We start from the raw sequence: 13,747 nt of genomic DNA, 5'->3' as shown, positions 1-13,747 counted from the left end.
AACACACAATCTATCAGATGCTGACCCCCCCGCCACCCCGCAGAAAAACACCACTTCGCAGGAGATATAACCGTGAAATTCAGAGAGAAACTGTCCTACACAGGAAGGAGGTCATGTTTGTTCATAATGTCGCCACATTTTACGAAAAAAAAGCTTAAAATGAAGGGTTTCAAAATGTGTCAAAAGCCGGCAAAGTAAAGTAAAAAAAAAAAAAAAAAAAAAAAAAAGTGTGGATGTGTTTGTGCGTGACTGCGAGAGAATCGAAGTGCTAGAAAATCCTAAACATGTTCATTTTAGAAGTGCTACAAATAGTCAACGTTTTGCTTTGAACTGTAGCTGCTGGTCGACCAAGGAAATCTTTTGTCGGGGGGGGGTCCTAATTCTATAAGAGCAGAGTGACAGTCTGGAAAGGTTTTAGTGACTTGACAGTGATAGTGTCAACAAGCTGATTTGAAATCACTTTTTTCCTGAGGAGTCTGAGGAAAGAAATGTTCCATTTAAAGATATTTAAATGAAGGCAATTTTGTTGGGAATTTGGCTATTTGTAACTGTTTGAACAAATAGGTTAAAAAAGATGGAACTTTGGAGCATGTGTTGAGCATCGAGGCCCATTTGAGTCTAGTTGAGCAGACACACGCAGGATTATTTTAATCCCCAGCTGCTGTCTCTGGGTATGTTAGTCCAGTTTTGAGAAAGTACATTTCATACGGTTTCTGTTGGGACTGACATACTTACGTCCATTTTGAAATTGAGTTTTTTTTTTTTCTTGAGTCAAGTTAACGTGATGCATAATATCTAATAAAGTTGGTTTCTAACATTCAAAGTTTCACTGCAGTGAAATTAATGTTTAAATTTTGAAAGACAAGTTACTGCCGTATGAAAAAATGATATGTCTTAAATCACACACACTCACACTCACACATACACACGAACAGTGTGAACAACGTTAACCACCTGGATACTGGGAGCTCGCATTATGGAGTATCGGTGTTGTGTGCCTGAATACTGGGAGCTTGCATTACGGAGCATCAGTGAAAGGGTCACAATGTTGGTAGTCCATGTAAACGGAGCATCAGTGTACTGAATTTAACATGTGAGCTGTTGTAGTTGGCTACAGCTAATTCTTTCACTGTTCTTTTCACTGCTTTTTTTTTTTTTTACCTGGCTTATTCATTAGTAGTTCATGTAAACATTGCATCATTGCCATAATATTGAAACAACTGTTTTTGATAACTCATATTTAACTATAATTGTTGCTACAAACATTTATATATTTTATTTATTGTACTGTCATTTATTTAATAAGCAATTATTGTCTAACAGCACTCATCACTGAGGGTGGAAAGTCTGTATTACCGCGAGGGGGGCTCTTATAGTGAGCTTATGAGATTTTTCATGTGATAAGCTGTCTTGATAGTTTATTATGTGGAAAGCCATTTCCGTCGTTAGGAGTGCAGCAAAAGCAAGTGAGAAACTCTCAGTTTAGGAGTTTGTGATTGTATGTATTTCAAAGCACTTCAAATAAACTTTGGCCTAACATACAAACTGTTCTGCATTTTTGCACTTCTTTCTGAGTCTTGTTGAATACAAACCGTTAAACAAAAACTTAACAGGTTAAGTATCGTTCAATACCATTCAACAGAGGACCAGTGTCATTTTGTACAGGCAAAGTGTGGACTAAAGTCATTCTTTTTCCGTTTTATAACACGAAGTTCCAAAGAAAAATCCATTTAAATAACGTTTTCATTTCATGCAAACTCAGTTTCATCCATCAAATATGCCTTTTGTATTTGCCAATACATTTTTTTTAAATCATCAACATGTTACATAGGCTGTCATCCTCAGAAAAAAGTCACACTTTTAGTGTATGACAACAATGCAGGTAAAAAATCTCCAGTACAGCCTTAGGGACTGTAGAAATTGTTGTTGCAAAAGTTTAACACTGAACTTTGTGAGGTTAATCTGTACTCTACCTGACTTATCACTTGTACTGTATTTCAGACAAACTGGTGACTCCCATTACCTCATTCCCCCCCCACTTTACCTGTTAACTGACTGTTCTCTGGTAACACCTTCATGTCAATATCTGAAATAGTTTAATATTGTTTCACTTGTGTTTTTCCAGTACATCAGACATTTCAAATGCTAGTGACAACATTGCCACTTTGTTAAAATATAACACTACAGATCTAAGATTATGCTTAGATTATAATTATTTTCTTTTGTTGACCATTTTGCTTATTTATTTCTTATTCATACATGTTGGAGTGTGTATGTCGCTCCATGCTAACTCACTGGGAACTTGTGTCATTATTTACCAGCCAACCGTGGACCCCTGTCATTCCATATAAACCAAGTGTGGACCTTTTCCTGTAATGCATAACAATTAATTAAATACATCCTCATACAGATTTAGGATGCAAGTACATAAAAATGATTGAAATCACATGCTTTTAAAAAGTATAAGTTCGATGATGGTGACCCCCACTAGAGTTCTCAACGGGTCGGGTCGGCCCAAAAAACCCGACGGGACCCGCGGGTTCGGGCCGGGTTCGGGTCAAAAATATAAGCAGATGACTCGGGTCGGGTCGGTCCTCGGGCTTAATCTTTTCCGCCCAGTGAAAAAAAAAATTTAAAAAATCTATTAATCATCGCTGCTGTTTACCGTGAATCCCCCTTGGGGATCAATAAAGTATCTATCTATCTATCTATCTATCTATCTATCTATCTATCTATCTATCGTAACGAAAGTCTGCATGGAGCGGGGACAGACATGACACCGCTGCGTGCACGCCACAAACTTGCTATAGGTGAATTCACCGTCGCTACAGGAGTGGGAAAAATCAGAGGTCTGGAAAGTGTTTGGAGTGGTGCTGGATTCTGGTGGAAATTCCACAGGTTATGTGCAATGCTCAAAATGCAAGATGCTGTTAAAATATGACAGCAAAAAAACAGGGACGTCCAGCCTGAGCCGCCATACAGTAAGCTGTGGGCATCGGCCACCACCACGACGCAGCAGCTGAGGATGTGCGGATGATTCTGCTTTTTTTTTTTTTTTTATAGCAAGAACAGTAAGTTTTCCCATTCATATCATGTTTCTATTGTGGAAAAATATCGTTTCACTAGGTTTTTACGTGGGTTAGGCCACTGCACATAAGTGCCGTAACGACCCACAGCCCGTCAGTCTCCATAGGATAACATGGGAAAACTCGACCCCCGGCGTCGGGCCACGGGCCGGGTTCGGGTCGATAATTCATATTGATGTGTCGGGTTGCATCGGGCTCGGGCTTTGAAAGCCACAGGCTGGGTCGGGTCGGGTTGTAATTTTCAGGCCCGTTGAGAACTCTAGCCCCCACAAGGGCTAAGGTGGCCACTGAGTAACTTTTTGTGGCTTCGAGCCATCAGGCCATATACAAGATATAAAATATAAAACGCCAGTGGGGTGAAAAGTTAATAGACTGTAGAAATGTGTGCTGCAGTAGTTTAACATAGGACTTAGTAAGATTAATCTATCTTATAGATGACTTATTGCTCGTATTTCAGACAAATTGATGACTCCCCGCTCCTCTTATATTTTCCCATACATGTTTAATTGTTGTGGCAATATGTTAATATCAGTAACTTTTTGATGATTACACACTATATCGTCCTAGGTTGCTATTGAGATTTCATAGTACATCCCCACATTAAAAAAAAAAAATCTGCAATGATAATATTAGCGGTGCCTCTTTATTGGAAATGTCTGTGTTAAATTAGATTTTTCTCTTAAGAACTATCAGTTTTTCTTATTTATTTCTTATTCATACATGCTGGAGTGTGTATGTCGCTCCATGCTAACTCAGTGGGAACTTGTGTCATTATTTACCAGCCAACCGTGGACCCCTGTCATTCCATATAAACCAAGTGTGGACCTTTTCCTGTAATGCATAACAATTAATTAAATACATCCTCATACAGATTTAGGATGCAAGTACATAAAAGTGATTGAAATCACATGCTTTTAAAAAGATTTAAGATTTAAAAAAATTAGTGTGAAATGAAAATTCAAAAGAAATGTTCTAATGCTGACCATTTTATTTCTAATTTCATTCTGGGAGTTCAAGTTTTCAAAATTTTTTAATTTCTATTATACCTAATACAGTATTGAGCTTAAAACTTACGACTTACGAAAACTGTACCTTTATATCTTGTTTAAAAAAATAACATTATGTTTCAAGGTACTGGTTTGTTCACTAAGTAGCCTGTTTGACAGCCTCTCTACAGTTTGAAAGGCTGCTGTGGCTGCAAGTCGTTAAAAAGCGACGTGTGTGAATGGGTCGTTGAAATCCCTGCTCCAGCCTGTAGGGGGACAACTGAACATCGAATTTAACACACAAACACATGTAGGTCCCCTCTTGGCTAAAGTGATCAAACTTCACCAGATGGTTTTTCACATGATTTTAACATGATTTAAAGCATGTCCAACAGGGGACCTAAAAAATGACCCCCTGTTGGCTCCATGGTCCACTGTTGGTGAATGTGTAACGACGCCGAAGTCCACTGTTAGATAGGTACACAAGTGCACACACACACACACACACACACACACACACACACACACACACACACACAAAAGAACAATGGCAAAAATATTTATGTGAAAATCCCAGGATAGGATAAATCAGAGAATCCTGTTACCGTGCTGAATTCTAAAAAAATAGTCAAATATATTAAAACCTCAGGGATGGAGACATTCTCAGAACTAATGGGAGGCCAAAGTGGAAAAAAAAAAAGGGTCTTTAAAAGTGAGTTTAAGTGCTGGAAGTTGGATGCAGCTCATATGTGGGCGGTAGACTTGTTGCACAGACTGGGAGCAGCTGCTGGGTCTATCATCTCGTTTTAAGCTTAGTTGTAGGCATATCTAAGAGCAACTGGCTGGATGACCTCAGCTCTGTGGCCGGAGTGTAGAAATGAAATCGTTCGACAGGGCAAGCTGGCACTAGTCCACTGAGGGATCTGAAAGTTAGCAATAACATGCACGGCTAACACAATTTCCTTATCTAAATTCCCACATTCTACAACTTAACTCATCTGGATTTATCTTTCCCATCATCCAGATCTTCAAGATCATCCTTTTTCCGTGCCCCACCAGATTGAATATGGGCATATTCCTGTACAGCTCACGGCAGGACTAAATCCTCAAAATCAAATGTCATAATGGAGTCTGATCGCAAAAAAAAAAAAAAAAAATCCTCAAAATGCCTTTCCTCACCATGCACACCGTGTAAGATAAATAATTAAACTAATCTTTAAAATTTCAAGTTTTTCACTTCAAGATGTAAGCCTTGATGTTAAATTCAATGACCTTTCATGTCTCCTGTTTTATGGCTGTGGGTCTCCAATAGAGATTTGCTTAGAGTTCAAGGTGTTGTTGCCTAACCTTACAGCAGAGACACAAGGGGCAGCAGCACACAAATCGTTTTCTGACAAAATTTACAAGTGTTTCAGCCTTTTGCATCACAGACTCCTGTTTGCTGCATTCTGCTCTGCTTCGTTCCAGCCTGAGAGAGTTTTGGTGGACACATGAAGGATGTGGCGGCTTGTTTGGCTCTGGATGAGGCAACAGACCAGACTCCATGGGGCTATCAAAAAGGGGTGGGGGGGCATGTCACTCCCCATCGCTGGTTTTTGAAAATGGGGACGGCGGCTCTCAGTGTGTCATCTGACAGCCTCTGTTGGCTGACAGAGAAGAATCACAGACATGGTTTGATGTGGTCTCTGAAGCCGAAGACATTAGAGCCAAAGCAAAAATTATCATAAAAAAGACACAAAAAATATGGAAAAAAATCAAATGTAATTGAGTTAAATACCGTGTCCCGAAAAGCCTACACACACCACCGTGCCAAACGTGGGTGAAACACCGGCTGCAGCGGGTTGCTGTAAATTCCCACCAGCTGCAGTGGCAGGTGAAGAATTCTGATCTCGCTTCTGTGTAAAAGCGTGTCCAACACGGAGTGTGCGACTGCTCTGTGTTGTGACAAAGCAAAAGCATTGTGTCTCCGTCTCTCAACAGGGAGCACTTTCCTTTGAACATAGCTGGAAGCCATTTAGAAATATATTAATTCTCTTTCTCTTGCTCACACGGACAGACACACACCGATGCGCTGCAGCTGCACAGCTCACAGCAGACAGGCCAGCCAGCAGACGCTGCCAATTATTCCTCAAAGTATTCTAATTGTCAACATATAATTCTTATAAAAATATCATCTCAAACACCTATTAACATCATACCAAATCATTTATGTAAGTGCAAACAGAGAACACAGTTAACACTTTCCCATTGACAGTTGTTGTAATTACATATCAGAACGAGTATTAAGTCTGTTTCTTTGTGCTTTGGTCACCTCAGGACAATTTGACAGACCTCCTGCATGAACCGAAGCCGTTAACAGCCGAATATGAAAATTCCACACTCGATGGCCATATTCTTAGCTGGATAATAGCGGTTGTTAGTAAGGTGGCGCAGCAAGAGGGAAAGGTTACATTTTGCCCAGAAGTGAAGATAGTGATCATACAGAAGCAGATTATAATGAGGTTTGTTACAGCATCAACAGGGATGCAGAACGCCTTTTATTTTAACCAGGGGCGGAAAGTAACTAACTAGATTTACTCAAGTACTACGCCTGAGAGTTTACTTCAGTACATATATTTGATGCTATGTTACACTTTGACTCTGCTGAATTTATTTTACAGCTTTATATATTCGTTACTTTTGGGAGGATTTAGATTTAACACTCTTTCGTAAGAAAACAATATTTAACAATAGGCACGGATAAAGATTTAACAAGTGATTTCAAACCTTTCTGAGCCATGAGCTCGCATTAAAACCTGCATTTATTGGGGGTCCTAGCAGCGAAGCTGCAGGAACCCATTGAGTTAGTAGCTTTTCCTATTATTATTATTATTATTATTATTATTAATCCGTTTCCGCTGCAATTGAAGTCTATGGCAGCCCCATGAACGCTATGGTAAAAAGTTGTGAAATTTGGCACACCTAATCAGCCAAGTGCCAAAACCAAAGTCAAGAATTTTCATGCCCCAAGAGCTTACTCTCTAGCGCCACCAACACGTCAAAGTTCAAAGTGCATTAAGCCTAATAACTTTGGACTACTTGGTCCAAATTTCACAAATGAGGCATCGTTGGAATCCTTGGATCATGACGAGTCCAACGCACCCTACGACGTCAATTTGCGTATGCCTAGATTTTCCGCCATTTTGAATTTTATCAAAAAGCTTAAAAAAGCATTTCAGGTCACAGAGATTGTCCAATTTACACGAAACTTGGCACATAGACTCTTAAGACCAAGCCGCACAAAAGTTATCCAAGGGAATTTTTAATTAGGCTTCCATTTTTCCATAAAAGCCAATCAAATTCGACGTTGACGCCCCCAAACCGGAAGTGAGGCCATATCTTGGTAACCATTTGATGTTATGATGTCAAACTTATAACACAGACTTACGACCAAGATGGTAAGAGGCCCAAGAAGTTTGGTGACGTTCGGCCTATAGGTGGCGCTATATGTAGCCAAAATGCATTTTTGCTCATAACTTAGGACCCCTTGGTCCAAATGTCACAAATGAGGTACCAATGGAATCCCTGGATGCAGCCGAGGTCAATGCACGTCATGACGTCATGAGCGCCATCTTGGATTGTCCGCCATTTTGAATTTAATCGAAAACCTTCAAAAAGCATTTCAGGCCACTGAGATTGTCCAATCTCGACGGAACTTGGCAAATACAATCTTCAGACCAAGCCGCACATAAGTTATCATGTGGATTTTTTTACTTCACTTCCGTGTAACCGCGACAGCCAATCAAACTCTACGCCGATGCGTAAACGGGACATTTGGCCGTATCTCTGCGATGCATTGATGTATCGATGCCAAACTTGTTGCATGGACTCAAGACGCCTTCCTGAGCAGCCCAAGCCTTGCCTATTGGGCCATTCTGCTAGGACCCCCACATTGCTGCTTGCAGCTATATTTTTAGATCATTCTTCAATGTCTATAAAAATGGCTCCACATAACACAATGTACCCACTAAATTTCTGACGATAAATGTCACATTCCTGAAGACTGAAGCAAATTAGGGGAAAAAAAAGAAGAACAGACGGGTGAACCCATTTGTTTTTTTTCTTTACAAATAAATCATTTCACAACAATCTTCTGCTCAACTGGTCTTCCAGTATATAAAACTGTTTATGAAGCGGTTGAAATTACCCTCCACCTCCAGCAGAGACGACAGCAGCTTACAGGCTGATGATGCCCAATGTGTAAGAGTAGGATCCAACCAGGGCGAACGCTTTGAACGTTTAGCCACCATTCTCTTTACGAGACTGACAGTATATACATTTACCTCTAAGATTTCTCCCATGTATGCTTTTGGACTTATCAAACAAATGTGACATGTGCATAATGAGCTGTGCTATAGGTGCACGCATAGTTGTGTCGAAGAGTTTTTTGTTATTTTTAAAGCAAAGTCACAGTTAGTGACTTCTTCTCTGGTCACACAAGTCTTACAAACAGGCGCCGCGTTTCTTTCGGTTGCGTTATTTAAATGTCTCCGTCTACTTGACAGCGTCCTTTGTTAGTCTGACTACCGAGTGCAGTATTTGGCTTGCCTCCTCACCTGTCTGTGTAAAGATTCCCAATCCTGTCTCTTGTTTATTACACCTTTCCTCTCTGCCTTCCCCATTAATTTCTTTCTAAAATCACTATTGGAGCTCTTTCATTTTTGTCTCACACTTTCGCATTATTTCTTCACTGTAATCCTTTCTATGTAAAGCGTGTTATAGTTTAATTTTCTTTCTTTTTTTTGGGCTATAAAAAGGTTTCTAACCAAAGATATTTCTTTAAATGAATTAATAAGAGGACTCAAGGTATTCAATGCAGCTTGTTCTTTCAAATTGATACGATCTCCGACCTGGAGTCTTTTAGTGTTAGAATGAATAAAGACGAAGAAAAACAGGAGAGAAGAACAACATAATCAAGGCAAGCATAACTTAAGAGAACTTTGGGGAAGCACATGCAAACCACAAACACCTCACAAAGACCAAGACCCTGATCATGAAGCAAATGACTCTTGAGAGATCCGGGATGACTACTGAATTTAAAAGCTTCAGCTGAAAAAAAATGCAAACATTAGTTAAAGGAGAAGTTTGTTTTTTTTAAACCTGGACCTTATTTCTGGCATAAAATACGTTCATCGACAGCCCCCGCTGCAGCACAGCCTATTTACTCGTGCTCTGTAACAGTCGGCTAACTTCACACGGAGGTTGCGACTGCTAGTTTTGTGCAACATGGCAGGATGTTTATCAGATTTTGACGACGTGGACGACAACTTTGAGTACGATGGACGTCCTCACCGGAGTGAATGAGCTGTGCTGCAGCGGCGCGCGGCGATGACGTCATCCCAGTAGACGAGTGTAGAAAGCCCCCATAAGCCTGAGAGCCCCCAATAACAACAAACACAGCAGCTCTCAGCTAACAGTGGAATAGTACGCGTTCATTCATTCATTCGTCTTAAAGAATTGGTGAAATAAAGACGGATCACGCCTTATTTAGAGTCTATGCCCTGTTCTGTCCCGATATACGCGGATCTCGAGTAATCTAAAATTCATCCGAAGGACGACGACTTTCATTAAAACTGTTATCGGTGAGTAGATGAACATATTTTATGCCAGAAATAAGGTCCAGGTTTAAAAAAAAACAAAAAAACAAACTTCTCCTTTAATATTACATATACATTACAATACTAAAAAATGCAGCGTACAAGCTGAAGTAGCTGTGTAGTTGAGAACATGCCAGGTGCTTATTTTGCAGCTCACACATATGCAGTGGTGACAAGTACTGCCACTAAATACAATCAACATTGGAGATGAAAACACAGAGGTCTAAGTTTTAAACATGTTGTGATGGGTTTATGTTAGAAAAGATAGATGGCAACAACAGAGAGAAAACAAACAAACTGATTTGAAATCATGTGTTCAAAAACCACCTCCAGAATCATTTCAGTTCCACCCCTGACTTCCACCAATTATACACACACTTTATTCTCCGGGCCTTTTCAAACTCACTCTGTGCCATCATTTTATTTTCTTTAATCCCCCCTTCTTTAGCATGACCTACTCTATTCTCATCTCATCACCATGGAAGAAATCCTTTTCTTTATATTTCCAGCCAGATATTCACCAACCTGAAAAGCCCCAAATATGAACCAAATCAAGTTCACGATGCCACACTGTTGGGTGTCACTAGAGAAGGAACACCCAAGCAATTTCTATCTTCACTATAAATAGTGAAGATAGATAAGTTATATTAAGATAAGTTATATTAAATAGGTCTATGATGGATATAGTTAGAAATGCCCACGTCCAACTGAGCTTATTTTCAAGCACGTTCCCTCCGTACCTAAATCCATCCTCAGTTCCTGATTGTATAAATGGGATTAAGTCGTATAAAATATGCATGAAGACACAGAAAAAATAAATAGAGATAAATGTTAGTAAGTGTCTGCCTGTGACCCGTTCTAACCGAGTTGACATGTATATCCAGGGAGTTGCAGTAGTGTGGATGTAGGATCATCTCTTGCCATTTCCTTAACACATTGCTGACAGCCACTCTGCGGTGCAAGTGTCTCCACTGATCCCCTCCACCGCACTACTTTCCCAGATGCCCATCAACATTATCTCTGCAGCGGGCCAATTAGTCATCATCTGCCTTGTTTTGTTGGACTCAAACAGTCAGACGTCTTCTGATTCAATAAGTGATTAAAATAATGGGCCTGTAATCACAGATGCTGATAATTTTGAGTCTTATTTGATCCCTCAAATCAATTAATTCAGCTGGCATCACACCATAGCAGATTACAATCTATTTATTTATTTTTTTTTTAAAACTATGACCAGTAAATACAACGATCGCTTGGATTGTCTAAGCACATAAAATAGTGGATTGCATTTTGGACATCCATTCAAATTTGGTTGCACTAAAATATATTCCCCCAAAACTGCCACATGCTAAAAAGTTTCTGACCTGAGGCCGCAAAGAAATAATTTCCACAAGGCGTGCTTCATGGCCACAAGCACCGCAACATACTTTTGCTGACCCGTTACTCTCAAGAAGGGCCAAAGCTGGACTGGATGCTCTCATTGCCTGTTCGCTGCGTCAAGTCATTACAGTACACCACGTCATTAGCTGATGATGTAGTCATCCATTACAGCTAAGAGGGAATACAGCAAAGGTGAGGCTGACATGATTCCAGCCTCAAGACATCCAGATCATGTGAAGGACAATTACTGTCTCTCTTCCTTTCCATTCCATTATATCTTGTAGATCTTAGGACCACACACAATACATATGCGTGCGCACACACGTGTAAGTATGTATATATATATATATTTAATTTTTTTTGTTTAATTCCACCCTGGTTCATCTTTCAATACTTCATTGTTTTAAATAATGATCACCGAAAAAGAAGAAAAATTAGTTTTTTTCAGCCATCTCCCACTTTTGGGTGATGGCTACAAATTTGCCCATGTTTCCTGGCCTCACATTTCAAACAGCCCAAAATTGTGCTGTTTAGAGTGAGTGATTTACAGTGCATTATGAAGGCCCCTGTGACAGATGTAGATTTCTAAGGTTAAGCAGCGAAATGCCAGCCAGGATCATAACAAAGTGCAGGGCTGTCAGGTAATTGGGTTTCCTTTGTATAATTATTGTAATCAGACAATGCTCAACTCCCAGCTTATTTTCAAGCTAGCCATTATCTGGCTGCATGTAGTTAAGACGTATAGCATCAGCTCCATGGTGACCATGAGAGCACACAGAGACACTTTAATCCCTTTTACTTACATTTTCTTGAGTGTTGATTCACAGCTGTACCCATTATAATCTCTTTAAAAAATCTATCAAGTATATTTGATTTTTTTTTCTTTTTCTTTTCTACAATAAAGTACAGGAACATACATCATATGACAAAGCAAATGATAACAATTAAACTTTCAAAGTTACAATCACAATTTCATAGTAATACTGTATACGCCCCCTTTGGGTATGATCTAGAAGATGCATGTGCCTCTGATGCTTCCTCTGATGGTTTTTGTTGACAAAATGAAAAACGTCATGAGCTACACCGAAAATGAGAAGGAAATGTCAAAAAGACAGCTGCGGTGCCAATCTGACTACAATTTCTGCCACTTTGACGAGGCTGTATGCCTTTTGGAAATGACGACTTCAAAAAGTGTGTCAGATACTTTGATATTTGATTTCTAACTGGAAATACAAAAACGGACATCATCTCATTAATTTTGGTAATAAAAAAAAAATATATATAAAACAAAAACATATAAAGAATATACATAAAACACTAAATAGACTAATTAAAGATGGATTAGATGGAAGAGAAAAAATTTACAAATTTAAAAAAAAAATAAATAAATAAATCATAAAACCTTCATGCAGAAAATGGTTTCAAATGCTTATTCCCCTGTCGTCATAGTTACCGACATGAATCTCAATTATCATGTATTAAGTGCTGCTTTGGATGCTGCTGAAGCAAGTAATGGTGATTCTATCCTTTGGTAAATGTCAAGGTTTCACTTTTCGCCCAAACCGTCATTAGTTATGATTATTATTATATAACCGTCGTTAGCAGTTATAAGAGTTACAAATACTGGCACAAGAGCCGAGTTGATAACCACTGAATTTGCCAAAAATGTATACTTTTAGTGACCTCTATAATTTCCATAAAAACTGACACTGTATTGACCTCTCAGTGAAATAAGCTAATGTTAATTTGTTTGTTACATTGCTATGAAAACAGAGGAATCTATAGAGCAAAGCCGCTCAAAAAGGACAATGACACCAAATAATATGAGCAGAGGTGGAATTATCTTAAGATTTGAAACTATAAATGCTAAAGTCAAGATTTGGCGTTCGACGTTGTCCGACTGCCTGCTGCTCGCCTTTGTGAAATAGAGGGCAGACCCCAAGCCCTCGTCAACAACTTGTACTATGGCAACACCGACAAGCGAGCAACATTTGTACGCAAAAACATCTAGCTCATTTGAATTGTTTTGGGAAAGGAATTTCAGATGTAACGGGAGCCACAATGTACAATCAAATACGTGATATCATCATTTCACACAGTGTAGCTGTAACTGTCTTAATGAGGCGGCACATTTGAATACAATTGAAGAATCGCAGCTTGATTTTGGAAAAAGTGATAGTCTTTCCTTGACCGCAAAATATACGTGTTGAAAGGTGTTTCCAACCAAACTATTCTTTTTGACCCTTTATAGTTTACTGTCCGAGAGGTATGGCTATAAAGTCCAGGGAAATATAGTGAAACCTATGGAAATTCCTGACTGACGTAGAAATGCTAACTGCACATTGCAAGATACTCCCTTTTTCAATATACTGCAAATTTCTCCTTAAACACGTTACTGAGACTTGTGTGGTGTAGGTGGCAAAATTCTAAAAGCGGTCATTCTTAATCCAATAGATTGAACAAATTGAAAAAAAAATCTGTCAACAAATATTCAGTCAACTCAGAAAGAGGCGGGGGGGGGCACATCTCATTGTCTTTGAAAATAATAGGAATAAAAATGACCAGGCTAGAAGTGATTTCAGAGAAGTGAAAAACAAGATGAGAGCGGACCTTCAGAGAGAAATATCTGTGTTAAATTTTTATGCTAATATTATGTGGC

At 39.2% G+C, this 13,747-nt stretch overlaps 1 protein-coding gene across 2 annotated transcripts in view; it reads right to left on the bottom strand.

Moving 5' to 3' along the window:
- ctnna2 (catenin (cadherin-associated protein), alpha 2) overlaps positions 1–13,747 on the bottom strand; it is a 303,521-nt gene that overhangs the window by 111,897 nt on the left and 177,877 nt on the right. The window lies entirely within an intron of this gene.

This window comes from Odontesthes bonariensis, chromosome 4, assembly GCF_027942865.1.
Source record: "Odontesthes bonariensis isolate fOdoBon6 chromosome 4, fOdoBon6.hap1, whole genome shotgun sequence".
Lineage (NCBI taxonomy): Eukaryota > Metazoa > Chordata > Actinopteri > Atheriniformes > Atherinopsidae > Odontesthes > Odontesthes bonariensis.
The sequence above is the reverse complement of the archived record's forward strand: the minus strand, read 5'-3'. Positions and strand labels throughout refer to the sequence as shown.